The sequence below is a fragment of the Anomalospiza imberbis genome, chromosome 6, assembly GCF_031753505.1.
Source record: "Anomalospiza imberbis isolate Cuckoo-Finch-1a 21T00152 chromosome 6, ASM3175350v1, whole genome shotgun sequence".
Lineage (NCBI taxonomy): Eukaryota > Metazoa > Chordata > Aves > Passeriformes > Viduidae > Anomalospiza > Anomalospiza imberbis.
The window spans coordinates 22,830,879-22,854,191 of NC_089686.1; the positions used below are offsets into that span (position 1 = coordinate 22,830,879).

General features: G+C 40.6%; 1 protein-coding gene across 8 annotated transcripts in view; it reads right to left on the reverse strand.

The window, feature by feature from the left end:
* The window catches only part of TTLL5 (tubulin tyrosine ligase like 5), a 123,692-nt gene that overhangs the window by 25,910 nt on the left and 74,469 nt on the right, over nt 1-23,313 (reverse strand). The window lies entirely within an intron of this gene.

Consider the following 23,313-nt stretch of genomic DNA (forward strand, 5'->3'; position numbering starts at 1 on the left):
AGCAGATGTTGTACGACTCACCGAATCCTGACACTCTGGCTAATGTAACCTTCAAGCCTCAATACCTGAACTTCCCAAGTGTCTGTTGATCTCTGACATGTTTCTCTTAGCCACTGCTTCCAAATATTTTTTTTTGGATTCCCAGGGCAGGCTTCCCTTACATTTCCCATCTACATCATACATCATACGTAACTGGGACGTAAAAGATAACTGGTGTCTTTCATGCCACAATTTGGAATGTAGGTCATGGTTTTGGCAAGCGAGTTAAATGCAATCTCTTTGCTTCAAGAACCTATCACAACTTACAACCTAGATTCTTTAAACATATCTCAGCTTGCCTTAAATGTGTTGCTCCTTCCCCAAAAAGCTTTGTCATTGCAAACCCTAAAAACATTCACTCAAGAGAATGAGTAAGAGAATTCACTGAAGCACTCTTTAAGCTATTCATTCAAGTTATATTATTAATTCTAGAAACTAGTATCTGCTCAAACTCCTCCCATATATACCTCCATCTCAGAACCTGCAATCCATAAAATTCATCCTTTGATCCAAAAGAATGCTTATGAAGCTCAGGATTGAGTGATTACTTCTAAAATGTAACAGTGAAGACAAAATGGAGGAGACAAAACTGATATAAAACAACAACTCCACTAAAACTGGACCTGTCAATAGCCAGTTTTTGTGCCACAGAGATAATGTGCAATGACTGCAGTCTGCAGTACTGTGTGGGCCACTATCTAAATGGCAACATTTTAGTAACATTTCCCTGATTTCTCATTTCTTCTGTTTTGAGGTATCTAGCAAAGGATTAACTTATGGAATTACAAATACTTAAGTCTGGCTTTTAAAAAATGCACCAAGATTGCTGCCTTTCTCCAACCTTTATCCAATTCAATGAACTCTCAAATTCTCTAATTGGGTTTCTAACTTGCTTTAATTCACTTTTTCAGTTTCAGTCAATATACTGCACATAGCACTGCCCAGGTAAACTTGGCTTACATTGCTCAAGAAAGCACTGTTGAAACTACATTATTCAACCTTTAGGAAGAACTAAATTTAAAAACACCAAACAAAACCACGTAACTCCGGCTAAGATTTTCTTGTGGCACAACCTTGTACACAACTTCAGTTGCAATACCTTCTCTCCAAGTGACACAACCAAACAACACTTACTTTTTTTTCTAGACACTATATTGACACCACTGTTGCATGCCTAAGCAGATTTTATCCTCCTGGCCTGCAGAATCCTTCTGGATTGAGTATGCTTCTGTTGGCTTCTATGGGTTTTCCTTATTTACAGACAGAAATCAAAGTAAATGCATTATTCTGCATTTACGCATTATGTTGCAAAACATAACTTTAACCTTCTATAATATAAACATACAATACTTGACAACAGCAAGCCACTGTTGTGATCACTTTCATAAAGAGATATTTCATCTGCAGTTTTGTTAAGTCCCCACATAACATGTTATCAAGTGCTGATATTACATCTAAGGCTATGTTTGCCCTGATACAGAACAGGCTTAGGATCTGAGACTCAATACCTTGCTGCCAGAGACGTGCTCCAGCTCTCAGTTTGTTTGCCATGCTCACGGGAATGCATCATAGAGCATCTCCAGTTCTCAGTCTCTGCCTGTTAGATGATTTATTAAAGCAAGACAACACTTCTGCACCCTGAAGCACAAATTAGTTCTGCCTGAGAAAATTACAACTGGTTCAGCACCACAATGAAGGCTGCAAAACAGCTGTAGAGAACCTCACACCTTAATGGATATTAAAGAGTTCACTTATTAGGAAGACTGTATAAATACCCCAAGCTGAATTAAAAGCTTTCTCAAAACTTACACTGTTTTAGGCAAAGCCAAAAATAACCAGAAAAAACCTCCACACCCCTAATGGAAATGAGGATTGTGGAGTCAGTACTCACAGACCTGCATGTTTTCAATTCAGGATTATTGCTTGAACACTAATGACTGAATATTCATTTTTTCACATGTACAGATAACAGATTTAGGCACAGAGGCACACACATGCAAATGGGAAATAGAAATTCCTGCCTGTGCCACCAGAAAAGATTTGGTTTCATTCTGTCAGCCAGGCTGGTTGTGAGCAATCTTCTCACAGCTTGCTCAGAATTATTTATGAGTTGCTTAGTTTAGAGACCTGGCCAGGATTCAGGCCTTCACTATGCACAGGAAATCTCAGCCTTTGGCATTATGGCCCATCTTTTGTAAGCAAGATTCTGTCCTTCCAACGGCTCTTCAGGCTACTCAGTGTTTTTGGCAAGGAACCTACTGTGTTCCTTTCTTTCAACTGTAGTTTTCATAAAGGCTGGGCCAGAATTCTCTCTTCCAAATCACTGACAGCATAAAACCTCCCTGCTGCAGTTTTTGGTACCACAAAAGATACAGGTTTGCTTGTGAGACCACTTTCAACAAATCACCACGCAATTATGATGGGGATCCAGTCCAGAAAGGCTAAAACATCATACATTCATCTCCAGGTTTTCTGGTTCCAAACTCCCTTTCTGCTCTAGTTCCCTTTTCCAATCCATTAGCCCTTTTCTGATATAAGCAACCTTTATGCAATCAACTCCTTACCCCCATACTAGAAACTTAATGTCAGTGTACTAAAATACTAAATACTAATAAAACGTTAATGCATTTTTTCATTGATTACAGAAAAAAAAAATCTCTACGAAATCCAGTCTCCATACAGAAGGGATGTGAATATCAGCTCTTACAAGAAAGGAGAGAGCTGGCTTCTGTTTCCATTTCAAAAGAATTTGAAGGGAATTCCAAGGATTGAAGTTGGAGACAAGACCAGACCCCAGAACACCAGTCACTGAGGATCTCATAGCTATAAACAACTATAGGACAAACAGCAAGCCTGTACTACAAGAATGACACATCAGGCTTGCATTTATATTTCAACTGAAGCCTTCTTCCAATGGCACAGCTGGGCACTTGCTTGATACCAATTCCTGTGTGGCAGGCAACAATACCAATTCATGAAGTACACTGGTGTTCTCCATATATCACTCACTAAATAGGCACTTTTGAAATGCTGAAAAAGTGTCTACATCCCATTGAAAGGCAGTGCAAACTAGGCTCAAATTATTGTGTAAATGAAGTTTCAGCATTCATGAAGAATATTCCTCTGTTTAACCCTGCTTAGTTTGTAAGAACTGATAGGATTACGGTAGAAATCAGTATGCCTGGAGGTCTAGCAAACTGAGAAAAAAATTACCTTCCTACTAAACAAGGAAACAAGCTGACAACTAAATTACTTTGCATCCTTTCCTGTAAAGACTGGAGCTGAGGAGAAACAAGAGCCATTGCTGGCAATAAGAGAACCCAGTGCATTTATAAATCAGTGTTCCCACCTTGCCATAGAATGCAAGACAACCTTGGTAAGCAGTTTCCTTCCCACAGGGCATTCAGATGGTATGACAAGTCTAGGAAGTTTTCAGTACAAATCCTTGGTGAGCACTAGCTGCTAGAAAGTAGTTGGCATAGTAACTAATGATTTTGTCTAGTGTGGCAGCTCCCAGCATCCTGCTGACTTATGTTCAGGCACTCAGAAAAACACAGAACATTTTCTTTGGCACACTATGTGCTTCTTCCATCCCTAACAATAGGTCCTAGATTGGGGCTGGCTACGGAGCAATGATAAACAGAGTGGGATGAAGCCCAGGACGCTGGGGTCCTGGCTGGGATGCAGGAGTTTTGGGCCTCTCACTTGCCTCAAGGCCTTTCTTTGTCTTTCTTCCCCATTCCTTCCCCTCAGCTTCAAAAGCAATAAATTAAAAACTGAAAAACAGAGCAACAAGTCTTTGAGAATGGTTCACTCCTGGCCTCTGCTGTTATCAGGAGTGTCTATGAAAGAGTGACTTTGGTGCAGTTCAGTCAGCAAGAGTATACGTTTTAGCAAGGACTGTAGCTCTGTTTGCTGGAACGTGCAAGCCTGTAAAAACCTCCTGCTTTGTAACATAGCATAAGCTGTGTTACAAAGGTAAAGAAAATCAGTTTCACAAAACACCAGGGGCAAACAAAGCATTTTGAATATTTCTGTAAGAGCTAAGCCTGGGATTTTGGAGGTCTGAGGCTCTGGGAGCTGTCCAGAACTCACCATGGTACAGGTACTTGGAGACAGGGAAGGGGCAGGAAGCAGCTGGCCTGTATAAAATGAGGATGCCATCACCTGACCTGCAATCTACTTTTGTACTCTTCAGGAGAAGCTAAGGAAAAGCTTCTGAAGTTAATGAGAGGCTCGATAAGGCTGCATTGGCACAAGAAACATGCAGAACTGCATTTTGGGTTCAAATCCAGTTCAAAGTGAAAAGTACAGTCTCCCATAGTTGACGTGGTGCAGAGAGGCAGGAGAGTTTGTCACAGACCATCAATCGAACTTTATTATTGATGAGGCATCATGAAATAGTTTCAGCCTTAGTTCTTCAGCTCCCCCTTTTCCCAGCAGCTCAAGCTACTTTTACTTACAGAAAGTATATTTGTGTCATGAGAAAACAGAAGATGTATAATATCCATGTGCAAAACTTTAGAACTGCATTGGTTTAGGCAAAAAAAAAAAATATGAAAGGTTTTGTGCATTTAAGTACAGTTTCCAAAATCCATTCACAGGCTAACTGTAAGAGCTTACCAGAGGCACAATTCAAGCATTCCAGAACATTTTAATATGCACAGTATCTAGCAAATGGCAGGGGTCCCCCTCTGCTATTCTCTCAATTCCCCCTTTCAGCTGAGAAAACTGATATTGTTATAAGAATTTTACTCAGAAATAAATATGTGAGCAATGGCATCCAGCTTATCTCCTTGTGGTGCAGGACCAACACATTTCAGTGGCTGTAGGAGTCCATGTGTCACACTCAGCTGCACAACTCCACAAGCAGGCATACACTCAGCATCAAGAATTTCTCCCAACATTCCCAAGTAAACTTACATTTTCATTGTTTTATTATATGACATTCCTCTTATTTCAGGACTAAGCCTTCACTACTAGAACTATGCCTCCTTTGAGCTCAGCCAGCCTTGGCACACTTAGCTCTCTTCTTTTTCCTCAGCTCAGTCCCTTCTGGCCTTGATTGCACACTGCTTTTCCGTGAACTTTTTCCACTTTATTATTCCAGATGTGCATGCACAATAGCTATACATGGAAAGCCCGCTGCCTTCTTGCTCCTTCATTTTTTTCTACAACTACTATCAAAGTCCACAGGCTTCCTTCTTTTCTGGTGTATGTTGCTGGATAATTTATTTCCTGCTCCCGAGCTTCTGAAAATTATTCTTGCTGTTTCCTTGCCTTTGATAAACCTGGGTTTTGGAACATCAGTATTTTCTTACAAACAAGGCAATAGAGATCAGGAATTAAGTGCCTTTTACATCCCAGGCCTCCATATACAGGAAAGATCATGAGTGTTAAGTGACTAACCTGCTAGGTTAGAAATGAAGTGCATCAAAACAGCCTTCTGATAGTCTAGGAGGGGAAGGGTAGAATGATATTATGGAACACTGGAAAACCTCTTCAGGAAAGGTCTAACCTGTCTCAGCTACTCCTGGATTTAGATGGCATTATCAAGCAGAAGCCCTAAACATGCCAGTCTCAGCAAATTAAATCAAATCTTTACCCTTCAGTGAAGACAATTTTAGTTGGGCCCCTAGTAGCATCCTTGGCTTCGTGCCTGTTACAAAATACTGTCAGTCTCTCTGATCTGGGGAATACTTGGCAGGTAAACAAACAACACATTTGTTTCTGCTTCTCTTTACACACGGCAGCTCTCAAATTTACTAGTAGAAAGGCTGACTCAAGAAAGCCTGAATCAGCTGACTGCAAAGTTCAGTGTCTTCATCCTATTGTGGCTCATCAGGTCACTGGAAAGGTAACAAAGGTAACTGAGCATACCTCCTCCAAGTGATAACAAAATCACAAGCCTTTCTACCCTCAAATAGTGCAAACACAGGGTTGAGCTTGACTGAGTGGAAGGCTCTTCTGGCTTTATGTTTCTTGCACACATTTCCGCACCTGCAAACACAGAGACTGCAAAAATATTCTAAGAGCAAGGCATATAAACAGTAAGACTAAAACAGAAACCTGGTATCACTTTGCTGTCGTAAGGAAGTTTTGGGGAGGGGGAGGATTACCTGCTTAACTCCAACATGCAACTGCCTGAACTGTGTTGTGTGGTCCCACACACCCTACTCCCAATTTTAAAGTATTAATTAATTAAGGAATTTCAAACAGAGCAGGGAGGATCCAATTAATTTACTTCACTGTACTCTCTAGATCTGCTTTTATTAAGGTAAGTCATTCAGACTAAAACCATGTGTTAAGTGCCATCTTAAATCTGATCACTTATCCTAATCCAGGAAGAGTTACTGGTGTGAATATACACACTTCACAGAATCCAAAGTACCAGAAAATTAGATGCAGTATTGCACCACTTAGAGATGGAAAAGGTACTCCTCACTGAGGAGGGTCCACTGTAAAAGGCTAGCATGAATTAAGTGGACCAACTTGATGAAGAGGAGTTATAACAACATTCTTCTACTTTTCCTCTTTCACTGTAGACAAGTTTATTGAAAACCAAACTGAAAAAGACTTACAGGCTCTATTTATTTCTAGACAGAAAGCCTTTTTTAGTGCTTTACACAAGCAGATTTTGCATTTTACAGATGGAGAGCAGAAGTAGCACACAAGGATGAAAACAATAAATGTTTTCTCTCTAGAGAGGCAGGGGTTAAGTCAAGACCACTAAATTAGCCCTGCACCCCGTAATGTCTTTGAAAAGCCACTCAGAGTTTACAGGGAAAGAGTGAGACTGTTGCTGCTGACCCAGCCAACATTTGGTTCCTATTACAGCGAATAAATCTCCCCCTCCTCCTTTTCTTTTCTTACCCCCTTTTTATATTAAAAGTCCATCAAACACATTTTTTCCCTTTCATATTTTCCATTAAGCTTCCTCCTGCGTAAGCTTTCCTGGAGTGCGGTGCTCTTTGCTATATGTGCTCAAGCAGCAGCTGCAAGATCCCAATGAGTAAGAAAAGGGGGAATGAAGAAAGCAGCTCAGGCTCCTCTTTAAATCCCAAGAGGCAAGTGAAAAGTTACAACTGGGCTAAACTGGTGAAATCTAGAGCACTTGAGAAGAATAAACAAACAAACAAACAACACTAACAAAAACAATCCTAACCCTGCTGAGTTTCACAGGGTTAGGATTCATGAGATGGGGGAGAATACTCAAAGCCCTGCCCAGAGCTAAATGCCCCTGCCACCAGCAGTATCCCAAATGACACAGCACAGGATGGTGTTACACTAGAGGGCCTTAAGGATTCCTCAGGGTTGTGCTGTCCAGGTATCAATCCACTTGAGGCCCAAACAAATTTTTAGTGCCATATGACCAAGTAGTAGAGACATCTTATGCACTTTACTTTGGCTATTTTGTTGTCTAAATATTAAGTATCTAGTATACTGAAACCTTTAAAGAGCACATCAAGCCTCTAGATTTCACAAAATTTGCACTGAAATTAATTAAAACAACTAATTTGGCTTGACATCCAGTACAACTACCACCTTGTTATGTGGTAGATGAAGACTCTTATGAGTGTCTCTTAGAGTAGATTTGATAAATCTAGCAGCTTAGATGGTCTGTCCATGGGGACAATGCAGTATACAGTTGCCTGGCATCATGACTGTACCTTTCAAGAATTATAGCCAGATAAGAAAACTTCACAAAAGAAGCAATACCTCTAAATTTATAATCTCTATACCTAAAGGAAAGGCTAGAATCTGTTCTGCACTTCCTGAGCAACATCTACAAATTCATCTAATCAGGGATTGTGGAAAGTGTCACCTGAAAGCCAGCTGGCTACAGTTATCTTAATATAAATGTTCCAAGTAAAAGAGGTAGAGAATCAGCATGGCACCAGTAAGATGCATCTGCTGTGCTACCATTCAGTAACACAACTGAAGCTGCATAATATCTAGCTGCTGAAAAAAAGTAAAAGAAGACAAAAGATACAAAAGGAGAACTAAAGGTCACTTCTCTGGGTCCTTGCTGGGAAGCTGGAGGCTTGTGGTTAATAGTCTCTTGTTTCTGAGTAATTCCCCAAGCACTGATACGAGGGCAAAGTAAAGGTCCTAAAGAGACTTCTACCCTTAAACAACTGAATTTTATCAACCTATGTCCAGTGTACATTACTTTTACAGTCCCCTAAGCTTGACAATACTCACATGCTGGCCAAAGTGGTGCCTCTAGCATTCTTATCTGCCCAGTGTTAGAAACTCAATTCCATATGTATACATAGTTTCTGCTTTCCTTATCCCTCAAGGGGAATTCTCTAAGGTAACAAGGTATAACACAAAATAGACTGTATCTGAGAGTGATGCCACCTGTTAAACTGAGTTTTTTTCCTCCTCAGTCTCATTTTGCAGTTCATTTACGCTGGAGCTAAGGGAGAGAATTCTTTTACTTCCACCTCCTGTACAAAGATCGACTCACCTGCCCTGGCTCCATGAACACTTAACAATGGACTAGAGAAGGAAGTGACTATGCCTGTGACAGCACTCACTTCCTAAAGCCTGTAACAAAGTTATGTAAAATCTAATCAGGTGATGTTGGTGGAATATGCTCAAATATGCAGAGAGAACCTAGCATGGGCTGTTAGCCATTGAAGAAGCTGGCCCAACGACTGTACATGCTGCATAGGTGAGACATCCTAACCCACACATTGCAGGAAATTTAAAAATATAAGAAAAAAGGCTACTTATACAGAGACCACAGATGGATACCATCATGATATAGCCATTCAGCCATCCTAAGAGCAGCATGGCACACTGACACCAAAGCAACACCACCAGGGATGTAATGCTAGCTATTTTACAGCTTTTTTTTTTTTTTAATCACTGCAAGCCTCATTGATGGCCACAAAGCTCTGTATTTGTATTGTAAGAAGTGTTATTTTTCCCTCACTCCACCCAACTTCCTTAGAGGTAACAGAAGACACATTATAAAAGTGCTTATTATTTCAACCAAGGTAGCACAAATTCCTAGCAATAATTTTCTCAGGCTAAAAGTGACAGAAGTTTTCCAGGTCTGTAGTGTTCCTTCTAAGAATCCTCAAGAGACACCCTACTTGGAGGAAACCACTCTTCAGAAAACAGCAAGTATGTTGTGTTTTGTTGATAGCTAAAATGCAGCCTAAGAAAAAACTTCAGAACAAAATGGCAGGTTCCATTTTGATTTAGGTGTTACTGATTTTTAATATGGGAAGAGAAAAAATTTAGAAATTCTATAACCAGCACTAGAACAAAGATGAAAAACCATTCCTTCCCAAAAATTTCTATACATCTGTTCCCCTTTATTGCCTGGGTGATGACATACCAGAATTGTATTATAAAGAACTGCAAGAAAAGACTAGAAAGGCTTCTATTTATTTATACAGCCTTACCTGGAAAAATTAGTACTGCAGAGCAAGAATCTCCCCATTTTTTTTGGACTTTGTCATCCAGAGATAAATACCACAGAAGTGTTTTGCCTTGCCAAAAGAGACCATTCCAGTTTACCCCAATTTGGGCCTCTGTTTTCAACTACACAGAATTCAGTCCCCTTTCCACTCCTACTATTTGAATCTAGCTGACTCTTCACCTGAACACGAAGCTCAGCCTTCAGCATCTCCAGTAAATGAATACTTCAACACGGAAAACCAGAGAGGAGTTCACACTACCACAAAGAAGTTTGATATTAATAGAATAAATTGAGTTACAGCATGTTTCTGGTAGTGAAGAGTTAAGTGAGTTAACGGGAAATTCCCAGTGAACTGCCTTCAGCAGATATAGCAGAGTGTTGTCTGTTCCTGCTTTAACAAAGGCTTTATATGAAGCCTTGTTTTAGCCACCACATTTCTCTGTCTCCCTCAATCCTTATTGGAAAGATGATCCAGTCCCTCTAGACAAAGCAAGGAATTCTGGCGCACCATACATGTAAGTCTCCACCTATTTTATGTGGTCATTACAGAACAAAAGACTAAAATTACTGCCATTGTTTTGGAAGCAGACATAAAACAGAAGAGGTGAGGAAGAAGCAATTAGAAATGCAAAGAAGGCTGAAGTGAAATAAATTTTGTACTCTAACAGTCCCAATTAACTCCAAGGTACTTCACTGGCACAAGACACAAGGCACTATAACTCAAAGTGTAAAATACAACAAAGCAACACTGTTGGTAATGCCCATACTCTTGGTTCATTTTATTTTCTTCTCTCCATTCTGGCAGTGTAAAGGAGAATACAATGCCTGAAAGCTGGGGCCACAAGTGCTACACAGGGCTGAGGCACTATATCTAGCAGCTGCTAAAACAGAACATCAAAGTTTCAGCTCCCTTTGAAAACCCATCAGGCAAGAACCACTCCTCCCCTTCAGCTTCTTTAGGAGCTGGTACACGTAACCACTTCAGCGTACCACTTCCAAAACAGGTGGTGCAGTGGAAAAATCATTGGAGAGCCCCAAATCATTCAGTTATCTCCTTTTCCCCAGCAGGCAGCAACACACATGCTGACCAAGGCCAGCTGACAGAAAACAATTAAGCATTGAGAACAGGAAATTTGTAATTAAATCTCTGAAACTACAGAAAAGTCTCAGGCTGATCTTGGTAAACTGGGTCAACTAAATCTTTCTCCAGGAAACTGATACATCTGATGACAAAGTCTGTCATTAGAGGAAGATGAGTAAAAGGATGTTAAGATAATCATATTGTATAGGACCAAGAGATGAGACAGCACATTTTATAACATAGTTCCCAGACTTGTCCAGTATACATTGAAAGATCCCTCTCTGTCAGACCCTGTCTGCAGAAGATGTTCAAGTTGCACAAAACTTACTTGAACACCCAACTGCCTGAAGTATTGTTCCTTAGATTTCTGTCTCTACCTACAACTGTAAGATAGGAGGTAGAGACTGTAAGCACTAGTTTTGTTCACAAAATTTAGGAAAAAAGCTTTTAAATTATCTCCATTTGGCCAGGCACCTGTGTTTGTGATGTTTTCTCCTCCAGCATGGACAGAAAAGTCTATGATGCAGTTGTGCCAGCTCTGCTAGTCATACCAACTGCATACAATATCCATCTTTTCCACTTGGGATTTGAGAATAGGCATCTAGGAATGGTGCTGCTTCCTTAGAGCTGCAATTTTGCGGGATTCATTAATGACAGATTTTGGGTAAGCCTTTCAATTGATAGGTCTTTTTGGACTGTATATGGGGCTTGAATATTTCTACCGACTCTGAAAACCAATAGCCAAGAGTAGGTATCTTCAGAGGAAGTGCAATAGCTTTCATTTGTGGAATTCATGGTTAAACATGAAAAAAGTTATGCAATCCTGTATTCCATTCCAACCCAATCCCTTTTTCTAGAGCCAAAATGAAATTGTTTCCTACAAGTACAGAGAAAATCGTATAATTAGTCAGACGCTCCCAGACTCAAACACAGATGGGAACCATGGAATCTCCACCCCAGGAATTCCACCAAGTGATTGCATGTAATTCTGAGCATGAACACAAAGATGCAGATGCTAATCCCTTAAAAGGGCAGACTAAAATACCTCAGCCACTCGTGGAACATGTCCTTTCAAGACTTCCCTCCTACCATAGATAAGACATCAAGCAAGGAAAATAACAGTGTCCATCAAGAAATCTCCATTATAAGCTGCTTCTTTATACTTGATGCCTTTTTTGATGTTTCAGCAAATGTTCTAAATACAGCAGACTCCAAGGCCACAACTGGTACATTTCAGAGAAAATTAATCTGCAGTACAGGCAGGTAAGAGTCCAAACATGGCCTCCAGAAGGCTTGAGGTGAACACAGAAACATTTGCAAAGAGGTTAACCTTCATGCTGTGTACTGTGTTTAAGGCTCTAGAGACTAGTTGGAGTATAAGACTGTAAGCAAGCAAGCCTTCACATAAAGGTAACAATGTTAGTAAAAACCTGAAAGTAAATGACAGGAGTAGTCAGTACCTGGTTTTGCTACTAAACAATATACACCATAAACACCAGAGTGAAATTTTGGCCAACAATACACAAACAACTATGCCTTGCATAGCAAGAAGCGTTAACACTTCACAATTCACAGTGTTACATGATTCCAGGAGTTAAGGTAATTTCCAAGTGAAACATGCAAACAGCAAAATACTCAGCACCACAGTTCTTTACCTTTCACAGAAATGCTTCTCAGTAATGTCTACACTCATATTCAGGATTTGCAATGCTTTAGAGAACACAGAATGTTAACTTTTTTTTCTATTTAGAAAATATCAATAGAAAAAACCTCTGTGCTACATGAACCATAGTCTGTCCCCTACACCTCAAAATCACCTAGAAATCGATGTATAAATTTTGTTGTCTTTATAGTAGAGGATACTTTCATATTTAAATCATTCCCTTCATTATCAGCAGCAGGAAAGTGGGATTTCAGAAACAAATGAAAACACGACTCTGACCTTTGAAAAAAGTAAAATCAGTTATGCAATGTCCTGAATAGAAAAGCAAAATATTTAAATGACTAAAGATGGATTGGATCCAAGTTTCTTTAAATATACCAGAATAATCCAACTATTAAAACTGGGTTTTCAAAATTAATTAATTATTTACTTAATACTTTTAAATTTATTATTTGTGTTTACTTATAGAAACTAAAATAAAAAATTAAGATATTGGTGAACTTTGATAAGAGAGAAGTTATTATTCCCATTGGTTTTTTAGCAAAACTAATTCCACATTAAAACACAGCTCCTCCTTGAGGTTTTCAGCTTCAAAGATAGATAAGCAAATTGTCAATATGCAAAACCAAACTCTATGAAAGACAACTGTTCCAAAAAATCTTAATTGGCAGCCTTTGTCGGAATTGTTCCTACGGGATAAGTCTAAACTTCCTTGATTTTCTGGTATGGAATTTTGAAAACAGAAGGCTAGGGGGATCACTGATAGTAGAAACCTAAATCTCACTTTTCTGGAGAATATCCTGGAGATATTATACAGAGTTTCTTACTGGAAAGGGATGTGTTCATCAAAGCACCGAATCATAAGAACAGCAAAGTTGATGAAGAATCACTTTTGGGGCTGAGTTTTTGTGCCTGAGCTTAAATCTCTCACATATGCTGCTCGATTTACTGATTTCTTCACAAAAGAAGAGATTCTTTATCATGTTGACTGCCTGAATCAGAAAGTCTTTAATTGTTGCTCAAATTATGATCCATCCAAAGATATTTACAAAGAAGCCAGAATCTTTAGCATCATGAGACTGTCAAAGAATCACATCCAAGTGTCTAGTGGAGCTGAGATCAGAAATTTATTGAACAGAACATTCTTTCTAACAAGTTATTTCACACTGTTTCTAACACCACAGCTTGAGAAGTTTTAGGAAACTGTAATGGGAAGCATAAGTCACTCCACTAAGGAGTACATTGTCTTTAATAAGTAATGAAAAATTCTCATTTGAAATTCAGAATTTGACTGTGAAAAGTTTTTCTGAACTAAGTACCAGTACAAAGAAAGAAAATTCCTAAACTTATTCAATTTCAAGTCTCTGCATCTTCAACTTATCAAAATGCTAAATTAAGACAAGCTGATACCTCTTTACCCACCAGCATCTCTATCCCAGTGTCAAAAAAAGAAACAGATGGTCCAGACTTGAGATTTCCTCCTCCTTTTTATATAGTCTACCAAACATGAAAATTTTCTCAGCTGAATTTTGAGAAAACTCAAATTTCCAGCACTGAAAATATTAATAGCCCGACTTGGCTACATTCTTCACAGAAAAGATTCTACTTTTTTTTCCAGTGGCAAGCAAATAAAGAAATCTTTATGCATACAAAATTTTGGACCAAGAAAGTCACAGCCCTTTTGCTATAAAGGATGAATCTTGCCCAGGCAAAGCATCGCTAACAGACAGCTGCCAATAGCATGTGCAGCACTGCCAGATCTTCTTTGACTAACTTCTCAGTTAAGTCCCATGTGCCAGAGAGCAGAAAGATAGAAAGGGGAGTGGAAGACATGCACTGAGCCAGATGCAATCTGAAATGCAAGCAAAGAAGCCAAGCAACACAGAATCAAAAAGTGTCCTGAGTTGGAAGGGACCCATGAGGATCATTGACATCCAACTCCTGTCTGTGCATGGGACACCCCAAGAGTAACACCGTGTGCCCAAGAGCTTTGTTCAAGCACTCTGGCAGGCTCCCCACTTCCCTGGGAAGCCTGTTCACGTGTCCAACCATCCAGCAGAGCTCTCTTACTTTTGAATTCCTTTTACTAAAGGTTGTTGTCTAAATGCCAGTTTTAAATAGATTTGAATCGGCCAGGCTGGCCTGGCATCTCCCCACCTGGTTTGCTGTGAACAGTCCTTGGATAAGAAATATTCATAAAAATGCCATGTGTGCAATATGAGAGTGTCTGGAAACTGGTATCTTTTAGCACTACCTAGTTTGTTTTTTTTTTTGCTCACTCTCCTCTGCCTTTTCTTTTTTTAGGAATATATCTTTCAACTACTATGAATGAAATCCTAGAAATAACTGCTTGTAATACAGGATTCTTGACATTTCCATCCTGACACTGCACAGTCCAGCCCTAACAGAGCATTTAAAAATTCTCATAACTGGCACTGGTTCTGGACAATCCAGTAACAAGCTTTTTTGAGTGAGCTTTCTTGCTCATTACCAACCAAAGTTCTCTTACCCAGAGCATTTTGGTCAAACTACTCAATAGCTGATAGTATCCAGTGTAAAAAATTACTAGTAACCAAAAATGTTACTTATTATTATAAGCCACAATACTCCCTACACAAAAAGTTGGTGCTCCACAGTGAAGTTCTGGTTGCTGCATCTTCTTCAGATTACCCCTAAGACATACTGAACAGGATCACCAAGCAAAGCTGTCACCACATACAAAGGGAAACTGAAATAATCCTGACTTTTCTACATTTCTCCCTCCCTCTTTTTCAAAAGACATTCTTATTAAATACTGGATCCCTGCACGGTTCACAAACAGCTGCTGCTTGATACCTGCAGCTCAGAGAAACCCTAGAGAATAACAGACTGACACAGAGCCAACAGCATGCAATTATCAAACTCTGGTGTCAGCCACAAAACTTTACCAGTCACAAAGCTAGGGGAAATTAGGTGACAGCAGCACGTTCACAGGAAAGGTCAACTAACACTTTCAGGGACAGGAAAGGAGTTTCTTCGTGCTTTTGCAGGGATTTCCCATTTATATCACAGTATAAAACACCAAAAAGAAGACAGTTCATCCTGAGGAAGCCAAGCTAAAGCATGACCTTGGTCTGGATGGAAAATATGAGTGTGCATTGCTGGTGGAAAGTTCACTGTACAATGGAAGATAGCTCCAAAACAAAGCCTAGTAGGAAGGAAAACCCTTTGGCCCTTTTGCTACCTCCCGCTCTGGCATTTGTACTTGGTCACTGAAACTCTTAACTCAACTGAGCTTGATTCCAGGCCCTTTGGCTGCTGACTTTGTAGGGTTGTCCAGGGATTGGCCCACAGGAGGGCTGCCTTCTGGGAGTCTTTCTACATGGAACTCGGATCACACCCTACTCCCAGCACTGGACTGGCCTACTGAGATCGCAATATAACCCTAATTCAATTTCTCTTCCTCAGCTGTACAACACCAATGTCTTCAACACAGCTGTTCAAGACCTTTGCTCTCACAAACAACCAAATTTCCCTTCTCAAACCACCCACTACACCTCCATCTACTTCAAGTGAAAAGGAACAGGGCAGACTTAGAAATCTCCAAAATATTCACACTGAGTTCAACTTCAGGGCAGTCCTGGGCAGCGTGAGGCAAATGAAGTCACTAACCCTATCTTGTCTTTCATAAGCCTGGCTTACAAAGGGGATTTCCATTTCTCCCAAGCAGCATTCTGTATTTGTGCTAGGGAGGATACAGAACATGCAGCCCCAAGATTTCAGAGTGCCTCACTGTAACACACAGGAATAGCACAGTTCAAAGATAGGCCCATTCAATTCCTCTGTTCTTAGGCCAGATGGACCTGCCCTAAGATCAATGCCAGAAAGGACATTCTTCTGGGAAACTTCCCAATGCCCTTCTCAGCTGCACAACTGTGAACCAATTCTAGCAGCTATGGCATGGTAGCACAGCTTTCATTTATACTTCACTACGTGCAAGGCAAATCAATGGATAAAATTTGAGATCCTTGTGTGAGGAAGAGTCACAGATGGATAAAAATATTGTTAAAAGAATTAGGAAAGGGGGAAAAACCAGACATTCGTGGGATTCCCTGACAGCTTTGTGCAGAAGGAAGGGCTGGGCTGGAAAAAACAGGGCCTCAGGTTCCTGCCAAGCTGTCTGAGGCCAGTCCTTTCCAAATAGCTCAAAGAAACAGCCAAGGCTCCCTTGTAACCCTTTCAGAACTCCTTTAGAGAGGAAGGATGCTGTAGCCAGAGCCACTCCTACACAGCACCAGAATACAGGGTCCACTCATTCCTACAAGAATGTAAGGAGCAGAGTAGATCTCCCCCATGAGAACTACAGGCACATTAACCCTCTGAAAACCACTCTGGAAAACAACTATTTTAATGGTGAATGGGAGGTTTAAATAAATGCAGAGGAAAGGAAGATGTGCTGGTCACTTTGCAACATGAAATATCTAGAACTGATACAGTGTATTCCAAAGACCTCCGAGATCAGGGATAACTGGGGGAACATTTTGGGTCAAATAGTGCAAGACACTAGAAGATTTCAACTTGTCTCATATTGAATTAGGTGTTTAGTAGAACAGAAAAGATCCAGCAATTTCCATCACAGCCAACAAAACCCACCAGTGCAGGAAAAGAAGAGTTACCTAGCAAGGAATGGGGAAAGAAAAAAAGTCCCTGAAAAAATGATTACTTATACCTGTTGCTCATTCAACATTTATTGTAATAATCAAAGAAAAACAACTGCATATTAATAAAAAACTCAGTGTTTAGCATGGTCAGAAACCAACAAGATAGCCCTATATCTAAGCTGTGACAGAAATTAAAGATATTAGTTTCAAGTAAATAACATTAGTGCATTTTGCCCTTCTTGACGTACTGTTTTCATTTCTTGTCATCTCTGTAAAGATAGCCAGACAATTATTAGAGGGCCAGGAAGATCTCTATTTAGAATTTGGAAAGAATGGAACTGTTTAGTTTAGGAGAGACAAACAAGAAGGGAGATGATAAAAAGATAGAGAATAAATAGGGCAGAAAATAAATCAAGCATTTCTGTTTGCCTTCATGTAATCTTGTTACAGGTACACAGACTTTTGGCAAAAATTGTGAAAAAAATTTAAAGGAACTTTTGCATAATATGCACCACCTGTGGAACTCATTGCTACAATTCAATGGGACTGCATTTTTTTGCAGAAGGTAGAATACATGATTAATGACAATATACACACTAGACTATGCAGAACAAAGTATTACAAGAACTACATGCCAGCTGTTAGTATTTAGAGGGAAAAATCTGTCTTCCCCTCAGAAAGGGAATTTCCCTGCTGCCCATCAGAACATTTTTTGTACTGATGACAGTAGAAATAGTTGCTCTGAAGCAGAGGATGGGAGAATTGAAGAGATTAGCAGCCCAGTCCAGGATAGCAAATCCTGTGTTTACATCAGGGTAAGATCGTTTGTGGAGGCAGCTGAAAAGAGGAAACCCAAAATCATTATGTAGTATTGCTTTGGGAGAAGGTAGGAGACCCCTGTCACTCTCCTCCACCTATCAACATGGGCTGCTTGCTCTCCATAGTTTGCTGTAGGGAATAGTAGGAAAGATCCTCTTATCTCCTCTGGAAGTCACACAGTCAAAAAGAAGCTTGTTCCCCCTCAAATTTGAGAGTTACTTGCAGAAAATGTAACTGTGCAAGGCCAGCAGACAAAGGTAGTGCAGTGGCAGTGGTCCCTGTGCCCAGCCAGGGCCCATCCAGGGGAGGCAGCGGGCTGCAGCTCCAGTAATGCTTCCCAGGAGCAGCTGAGTAGAGAGGCCACACTTGCACAACTTCACCGGTGCCCTGCTCTGAGGCCTCAGTTTTCGCCTCCAGCTCACAGCACTGGCTCCTATGGTCTCCCCGCACGCAGCACAAACCTCCTTTGCCTCTGGAAAGGGTCCTGTGATTAATCTCACTTATTACCTCGGAAAAGTAACAGCGCGGCGGCTGCCAGCCAAGTCCGACTCAACAGCGTCTGGGGAGCGAGGCTGCAGGGCCAGGCCTCAGACTGTCTGGGCAAGTCACGAGCTTTCCGCCTTTCCTCTCCTGCAGGCTCCAGACAGACAGAGCCAAGGCCTAGCTGTGGGAAGCAGGGATCCTTGAGGACTCTGCCAATCCATGGTGCTGAGGTCCAGAGCAATTTCCAAGCAGGATGGGGAGCAATTGGCCCTGACAACACATGTTTCCTTAGTGTGACCAATATATATATATATAGGAAAAAAATACAAGGTGAGCCATGTATTCATCAAGTTTAAGTCAGCCAATTCACTTCCACCCTTAACAAGTTGTCACTGGCGACCCTGGGAGACATGCATGGAGAAAAACTAACTAAAGGTAAGAGGTTGTTAAGGCAGGAATTACAGGCACAAATATGCACGGATGCACAGGGAGAAGGACATGCACAAACTGGAAACAGTGTGACTCGTAAAAATGTACAGCTACCCTGGTAGTAGTTCTATTTTTTAACTGCCCTCCTCAAACCTCCTCTGAGCAGGAAGTAATAAACCCCAAATTCAGGGCTCTCAGAAATGCTGCCTCTCGAGGACCACAGGTAGAATCAGCATGACAGAGCTGCTGAGGCAATGCAGACAGAGATCACAGAAAAATCACTGAACCCACCCTCAGTTACTTCTCCACCTCAAATAAAGAAATGGAATTAATTCAAGCATTAAGGTAAAGAGAAAAGAGAAGAGAAGAGAACAAGCACTGTGGGGAACAAGGAACAGACATGTAGCTGTGCTAGCAGAGGGCTGGACTCAGTGCTGTTGGGCTGCTGCTGCTGCTCTGGCACTTCTGCAGTGCTTAGCCAGGGAGGTGTTAAGGTCATTGCAGTTTGCTCAGACTGAACTGAGGACCTACTGTGTAACCCTCAGTGCTTGCTGCTTTCTCCCTTCATCTCCTCCAGAGGCATCAGCACAGGAGAGCCTCCAAATCACCTTACACCTAGATGCTGTGCAAACAAATAGGCTCTGAACACTTGGCAAATGCAGCACTGGAGAGCAGTCAAGTAGTCTCCACTTTGCAAGAAACTGCAGGGAGCTTGAAACAGCTATTTGGAAGAGAAAAAGGTTACCATCAACCCAGAACTACAAGGCAACACATATGTAACATAGAGAAGATATTTATTCTTATAAAAACTTGGCATTAGCTGCCAACATCCCAGGAAATTCTCCTGTCCTTACTTCTACCTGCAAGCCCATACATAGTTAACATTCTCCCACAGCCCCAGCTGCAACACCCATGCTGCTTCTTCTGCCATGCTAAGCTCACCCTAGTCTAGCTCAAGAGTCTTGCAAAAAAGCAAGACTGCCCCATCATAAGAATCACCCTGCACATATTTTGTCTATTTCATTCTCCCTCTTCTCATTGCTCTTCAGAGCCTGTCTAGTCAGGGTCCAAGCATGACTTTTTATTTCACATTTCACAGCTCCAAAATTTAAAATAAAAACTGAGGAAACAACAAAACCACTTTCACCTTCCCTTCATATTAAACACAGCCAGCTGCCCCTTTGACACAAAGGATTGAGACCAGTGAACCATAATTAGCTGGTGATTGCTGTCTGGGGTCTTTCTGGCAAAACTCAGATTCAGTGAAACTAGAGAAGCCAAATACACCAACTCAGAGAAAACCCTCCAAAGAGACATGGGATTCTTCCTCGTAAGTCCAAAGAATAGATACTTGGTGTGATCAGAGCATCCAAAACCTACAAGACATAGTACATGCACCCCCAGCAGTAAAAGAAATTGGCATAAAGCAGTAGAAGGCACTAGGTGGGGAATCAGAATATAAAGTAGCCACTACCCAGCCAAGGCTAAGGAAGGCCAGCAATTAGAAGGAAGGTCCTGATTTGGGAGACTGTCTGTCAGGGGATGCAGCACAGCAATCTTAGTTTGTCAAGTGGGGTGTGCAAGTGAGCAGAATGTACAATCACTTTGCTGTAGAATTTCTGGGATATAAATTAATACATATTTTCTATTAGAGCAGGTACAGGAAGCTCTTTAAGTAGTACTGGATTTCCTGCACCTACATTGTTGATTTGTACATGAGCAGTAAATATACACAATGTGACCCAGAAGCATCTGAGATGATAAATGTCTAGACAGAATCTTCTGGTTTTCCACCCTATTCTATACTTCTAGGCAAGGAAAAATAAAAATGAAAATACCCAAAGCAGAGATTGTTTGGGAACCTGGACATACAGCAGGTATGTGCACACAGCCTGTGAGGCCCTGAGAGCTGTTGCTATTACTATCACTGAGAGTGATACCAGAGAAAATTAAACTTAAAACCCCCTTAGACCAGAAAATTGAAAAAGCATGTGTTTATATAAATTTAAACCAGATTAGACAAGTCTACCAACAAAACATTTCTTGATGAACCTGAGCACCTTGGCAGAAATTATGAGCTAAGGAGAATTTCAAACATGTCAAGCAAGAAAAAAAGGAGAATCCCTTTTCTCTGACTGCAGTAGCCCTTCACAGGCTCTCTAATATAAATTCGACTGCCATTCTACCCTCTGACTGATGACAAAGAAGCTTGCCTGCCTGCCCTAACCAAATTAGATAAGCCTGTCAGAAAATCCAAGGAAAAAATATGCTGAGCAGTTCAGAAGTGTAAGGTCTTCAGGTTTGAGATAAATGTTATGAATGAGCAGGAAGCTAATGAAACAGATCTGAGAAAACACTGACTATTTCACTGCTGAATTCTTGCCAATTTACTGCCCCTATGAGATGAACATGAGCAAGGATGGCTGCTGCTGAATACAAGATGCCCACTGAAAACATCAATCTGTACCAGCTAGAAAGAAATCTTTCTTGCTAGTTTTGGTCCAGATCTTAGAGATTTAGTGACCTGCGGAACCCAAGTAATTCTTAGAGACAAAGTCCACTGTCTCTTTCAAAAAATAAGTGGTACAGCAGCAGCAAATTCCAGTCCAGAAACCTCTACTAACCCCCATCTTCTGTCCTTACAACTAGGGATTACTCAGCTATTTGCTAATAGGTACTTCAAAGCTAGTTTATGTTCTGAATCAACAAGTTTGATTCTGTTAAACACCTGATTTTCTACCTTTATTATGAAACCAAGAATGCTTTCAGGAAAATGCTTTTTCAAGAGCAGCTCTAGTATGGCCTTGGCTTCAGTTGACTCACAGTTTCACTGGATAATGAGGAATCACATTCATGGTTGTGGTCCTTGGATTACATTACTAAAATTGTGATTAAAATTATATATGGTAATCTTTATTAACTCCACTACAAAACATGTAATCATATAAAATGCCTTCACAGCACAACGTGAAAGAGTGACAAACCTGCCCAATGGACTGAGTGAGAAGCTGAAACTGAACTGAGATACAGCACTAAAACAGGACTAAGATTAAAGAAGAAAAGAACAGATTTGGAACAATTTCAATGATACATAGAGGGCAACAAAGGCAAGTCTGTAGCAAATGAGGCAGAAGTTGACAGTCACGTTACCATAGTCAGAAGTAAGACCACATACAACTTGGAACATTTCAGTTCTTGTGCAGCCCTGCAGGCTTCTTTGAGGTGTAGCAACAGGCTTTGAGTCGAAACAGTGTCAATGCTTATAGAAAGTGGCAAAAAAATCCCTCAAAATGCACAGCAGCACAGATTTATAAAATAACATTTTAACATAGAACCATCCTCTGTCTCTGTATTACAAACCCAAGACCTCCTTTTGCCTTTTGGCAAGCAGACCACTAGTTTAGCACCTTATCTCATGGAAAGAAAAGGAATTGACAAAAGAAAGGATAACTTCTTTTGAGATACATTTAGATTAGTCACTACTGAGAGCAGGAATTAAAGGGGAAGATGACTTGATTAAAAGAATAGCCTGAATCCTACAGCTTTATGAGCATCAAACCAAAATTTTCTAACCAACTTCAGCAGCACAGAGTCATACAAAAACTGAGGATTGCACTTCAGAGACAGATGCCTGAACTGGAGCTAAGTGTAAGCCAGATAAGAGACCCATTCACAGAACAATTCCATCCTTGCTGAATTCTGCAACTGATAAATGAGAATCTCAATCTCAAAACAGGAAGCTTTTCTTCAGTCATCCAGCACTGAGCACGGGCTGACACCCATCAGATGACCCTCTATGAATTGCTTGCTCCAATGTAACAAATCAAGTACCAAAAAAGGCATTTACAATACAAGACAGCCATCACCATATACCATGACCTTGATATTCCTTTTGGAATTCTCTCATTAAGCAGAAGTTCACAGACCAAGTAATCCAGCACTGCCTCAAGAATTTTTTGTTTTCATTTCCAGATTTACACAAAACTCTTTAACTCCCAGTATTCTGGCCATTCAATAAAAGGAGCCATGAAGATAAAATAATTCAATAGGGAGTCTTAAGGCATCTTTCTTACTCTTGTTCTGAGGACACAAAACAGAGCAACTGAAGTAATGAAAGACTAAATGACTCATAAAAGGTTTGAAGATGGAATCTTCTATCAGTTGCAACTAGAAAATTCTGAAGTATTATCAGATTGCTGTACAAAATAAAACACAAACTTTAACTAAAGGCAATAAACTATGCACACAATGCTAGATGAGGCACCGCCCTGGAAGTCATTCAGAGTGAAGTTCTGGGCATTAGTGGTGGGGTTTGCAGCTCTGTCTGTGAGCCCATGCAAAGTTGCAAACTGAGCTGAAAGGGGAATGGAAGCTCTAGGACAGCCTGCATGCTGCTGCTCTCCCAAGCCATGTAGGAGGGGAAGGCAATTTACACCTGTTGGAGAGGTTCTTTATTTGGAAGAGGTAATAGCTTGCCTGGATGGGGTCCAAGAGCAGAATCACCACCACTTCTCTCAATAACTTTAAACCCCTGAGGCAAACATTGTGCTGGAACAGAAACAGGCCAGGAATTCATTTCTCACATTCCTCTTCTTGAGGCAGGATGAAAAGTAGTGACTGATGAAATAAGAACAACTTTACTTGAGCTTTCCAAATCCCATTACAATCTTTCTATTGAAGGACCCATTTGGGAAAGGATCACCATTCAGATCACATGCCT